A 4,902-nucleotide genomic window follows, 5' to 3' on the forward strand; every position below is an offset into this window, starting at 1 on the left:
AAATTTTAAGAGAGTACAGTGCCAATGGACAGTGTCTGTTATCTATATCACATTTCGAATCATCAGAATATTTATGTCTAGTTTGAGGGAAAATGTATCTTGGTTTTTCAGAGTGGAAACATATTCAGTTTAATTCACACAACAAACAGATGTGCGGATCCTGATGTGAGATTTGAGATGCAGAGATACACTTACTCTACTGCCTTTGAGGAGTTTAGAAGTAGATATATAAGGTGACTTTTTAAAGGATAATTAGAGCTCCGGTACCAATACAGTCAAGCAGGGATTTTTGGAGGAAGAAAGAGCAAGTTCTGTAGAGGAGATGACTCAGCCTGGGGAAAGCTGGTTGACCAGACGGGAGGCTAGTTGTGGGACAGAGACAGCCGGGATTCGTCCCAAGGAACGGGGGCTGCGCGGGGACCATGAGACAGAGGAAAAAGGCCGTGATCTAAGGAAAAGCACAGGCGAAAACTGCACTGTTAGGGGAAAGAATTTGGTTTTATTCCAAAAGCCACAGAGTTTAGTGAGTGGTTTTAAAAAGGAAAGTTGTTCGGAATTTGTACTTTCGAACGATGGCTTCAGGTCCTAGAGAAGAATCAGCCAGAAAGAACTCTAGGGAAACAAGTTAGGGGCTGTCACAGACATTCAGAGGAAAACGATGCATACTGAGCTATGGAGTTGTCTGAGGACTGAAGAGAAAGGGGATCATCGCGAAGTTGTAAAGGGGGGACAATGAACCGATCACCTGAAAAGATTTAGTGTGCACTTTAAGAAACAGGAATGAGTCCAGCTGGTATGGCTCAGCGGATTGAACATCATCCCGTGGACTGAGAGGTCCTAGTTCAATTCCTGGTCAGGGCACATACCCGGGTTGTGGGCTTGATCCCCAGTGGGAGGCATGCAGGAGGCAGTCCACTGATATTTCTATCTCTCTCCTTTCCTCTCACTCTAAAAAATCAATAAAAACATATTAGGAAAAGAAAGAAGAATGATAGAAAGTCTGTCTCATAGTCCTGACTTAGGAGACTGGGTGATTGATGCTGACATTCCCTGTGATATGGAGAATGCGAATAAGAGAGGAGTAAGCATGGCGAGAGATAAAGTAAAAACTAAATTTAGTACTGCACATGTTGAATTTGGAGCGCCTGTGAAACGTCGGAGTGCTGATGTCAATTACTTTGCAATAAACTACTTGCTAACAGATCATAAATGGAAATTCACCCCTCAGAAGCTCTATCCCGTTCATAAAAATCTGATCATAAACATATGCCTGTTGACATCCTTTAATGTGAAGACTCAAGCAGCGAAACACGCTTACCTCCTTTGTACCGCTGACTGATTCTACCCACCAATACACTCTGTAAGACCAGTAACTGATTCTATCCACTGATACACTCTGTAAGACCAATGCCTGATTCTATCCACTGATACACTCTGTAAGACCAATGCCTGATTCTATCCACCAATACACTCTATAAGACCAATGTCTAATTCTATCCACCGATACACTCTGTAAGACCAATGCCTGATTCTATCCACCAATACACTCTGTAAGACCAATGTCTAATTCTATCCACCGATACACTCTGTAAGACCAATGCCTGATTCTATCCACCAATACACTCTGTAAGACCAATGTCTAATTCTATCCACCGATACACTCTGTAAGACCAATGCCTGATTCTATCCACCAATACACTCTGTAAGACCAGTAACTGATTCTACCCCCGATACACTCTGTAAGACCAATGCCTGATTCTATCCACCAATACACTCTGTAAGACCAGTGACTGATTCTATCCACCAATACACTCTGTAAGACCAGTGACTGATTATATCTACAGATACACTCTGTAAGACCAATGATTGATTCTATCCACAGATACATTCTGTAAGAGAAAAAATGCATTTCCGTATCCTAAGTTTAGATCCAATCTTTGAAGAAGTCGTGTATTTGCATAATTTCTAAAAAAATCCAATTACTTTCTGACTATTTTAATGGAATAGAAAACAGGCAGAGATAATTTTTATTACATGATTTCCCTTAGTGGTTATTTGATTTGGATGATTTTTAAGGTTAATTGAAACATTTAACATTCCCTCTATTTTTCTATTGGACTAAGATAAACATAGTCAACTCTAGTAACATTTAAGTGTGGAGTTTTATGTAATATTGACACTTAGAAAGTGTGTCTCTGTCCCTTACTATGCAGGTTTGCCCATGGAGACCATGGCGCCTGACCAAAATGTCCCTCAGCTGAGCTGGACTCTCAGTTATTTTGAAGGCTTGCATCTTTGTTTTGATTGCAACTCCACAAACACTAAAATTGGCTCAGGGACATGCACATTCATACAGATGCTGCTGCTTTTTTCTCCTTTGTATACGGCAGAAGGACTGAGGGTCCCTGTAGACAGCATTGGGTAGAGCTCCTTTAGCCTTACTATCTTGTCTTAACTGGGAGGGAGACTTGCTGAGATCACTTTTATTAACCATCTCTGTGTCTCTCATCACTCGAATGTGACGGCAACGGTATTCTGAAGAAAGAAGAAGTGAGCCGAATGTACTTTCTAATGCTCACACACACAGAAGAAGGGAGCTGTCACCAATGTGTAACATTCATTCATTTGAAAATCTATGTTAAGCCCCTACAGTATGGCAAACACTATTAGACTAACATTTTCAACCGTGGTGAAAGCAGATATGTTTTTGTTTTCTAGCAGCTAAAATTAAGTATAGTGAGGGACATAAGCTATGGTACATTTACACAATGGAATACTATGCGGCCATAAAAAGGAAGGAAATCCCACCTTTTGTGACAGCTGGGATGGACCTGGAGATAATTAGGCTGAGGAAATAAGCCAGTCAGAGAAAGACAAATACCATGTGATCTCACTTATATGTGAAATCTAATGAACAAAATAAATCGATAAACAAAATAGAAACAGGGGCATGGATGCATGGAACAGACTGACAGCTGTCAGAGGGGAGGGCGTAGGGGGCAAATGAGAGAAGGTGAAGGGATTAGCCAAAGGACACGATGCGTAGCTCACAGATACAGACAGCAGTGTGGTAATGACCAGGGGGAAGGGGTAGGTGGGGGCAAAGGGGGCATGGCAACATCTCTAATAGTGTCAGCAATAAAACTCACATTTTAAAACAGCTGTACAAAATTAAAGTATATTTTTAAAAAGTGAATGCTTTGCCCTGGCTGGTTTGTCTCAGTGTCAGAGCATCGGTCCGCAGACCAGAGAGACACAGGTTCGGTTCCTGCTAAGGGCAGGGTGTCTTTTTTTTCCACTCCTGTTTTTTGTCATCACCATTTATCCCTCTCATACCCTCCTCCACCTCCACTCATACCCTCACCCCCTTGCAATCACCACACTGTTGTTTCTGCCCATGAGTTCTTTCTTTCTCTTTCTCTCTCTCTCTCTCTTTCTCTCTCTCTCTCTCTTCTTTCCCTCCCTCCTTCCCTTCCTCCCTTCTTTCTTCCTTCCTTTTTTTTTTTTTTTTAAGACACTACATTTTCTTTAATTATTTTTTTGGGGGAAGGACATCACACTTCTACTCAATTAAGAGAAACATTATTTATCAGTCCAGAGGTCTTCTCTTTACACTCACCACGCCATGACTTCACAGGGATGGGTTCCAGCAGCTCCGGCTCCTTCCCTTTGGTGCTCACAGAGTGAGCTTCTCCGGGTGGAGCAGGCTGACGCCTCAGGTGAACCCAGGTCCCTTTCTCTTTGGCGTCCTTCTTTTTCTGATCATTTTCCTTCACACGTTGCAGGAAGCTATCTCGGCTCTTAGAGTGCTTGATCTGCTCAATACGTAATTAATTCTCTTGGCCAGAATCTTGCCCTTGACTTGTTTGTTCACAACGATGCCCACTGCATGCTGGGTGACACTGTAGACTCTTCCAGTTTTGCCATGGTAACATTGGTGGGGCATTCCTTTTCGAACAGTGTCCATTCCCTTGATGTCCGCAATATTGCCTTTCCTGTAGATTCGCATGTATGTAGCCAAAGGAACAACTCCATGCTTTCTAAAGGCCTGGAGAACAGAGAGCGGGCGCCTCTCCCCTTTCCCTTTGTGTTCGTCATTTTGGCGAATTACTGGAAGATGGAGGTTCTGGCCGAAAAGCCTTTTGTTCTATTTTTGCTCAAACAGGCCACTCCCTGCCCCCCCCCCCCCAGCCACCCTCCCAGAGCTGTCAGCCCTCTGTCTAGAAGTCTGTCTCTGTTTTGCTTGAGAACATTATGCTAAGTGAAATAAGCCAGTCAGAGAAAGAGAATTACCATATGATTTCGCTCATATGTGAAATCTAATGAGCAAACTGGCCTCCACTCTTTCTAGCATCATACTAGAAGTACTAGCTAATACAGTAAGATGAAGAAAGAAATTAAAATGCATACAGATTAAGGAGGAAGACCTAAAACTGTCTTTGCTCACAAATGACACAATCACCAAGGTAGAACATTTTTTTTAAACTTCACAGAAAAAAACTCCTGTAATAAGCAATTAGAGCTAGTTTGTAAGATACAGGTTAATATACAAAAGTCAACCTCTTTCCTATATACCAGCAATCAACAAGTGGAATTTGAAATTCAAATCACAATACTATTTACATGAGCTCCTCCAAAATGCAATACTCAGATATAAATCAAACAAAATATGTACAAGATCTATATGGGGAAAACTACAAAACCCTACTTAATGAAAACAAACAACTAAATAAATGGAGGGATATTCCAAGTCTGTATATGGGAAGATTCAATATTTTTAAAGATGTCAGTTCTTTCCAAATTGATCTATAGATTCCATGCAATCTCGATAAAAATACCCAGCAAGTTATATCGTGGACATCAACAAAATTATTCTAAATTTTACATGGAAAGCCAAAGACC

At 41.4% G+C, this 4,902-nt stretch overlaps 1 pseudogene; it reads right to left on the bottom strand.

Moving 5' to 3' along the window:
• Positions 1-635: 635 nt before the first annotated feature.
• Positions 636-4,098, bottom strand: LOC118617037 (annotated as a pseudogene).
• Between the last annotated feature and the right edge of the window lie 804 nt (positions 4,099-4,902).

The sequence above is a fragment of the Molossus molossus genome, unplaced genomic scaffold (assembly GCF_014108415.1).
Source record: "Molossus molossus isolate mMolMol1 unplaced genomic scaffold, mMolMol1.p scaffold_m16_p_5, whole genome shotgun sequence".
Taxonomy (NCBI): domain Eukaryota; kingdom Metazoa; phylum Chordata; class Mammalia; order Chiroptera; family Molossidae; genus Molossus; species Molossus molossus.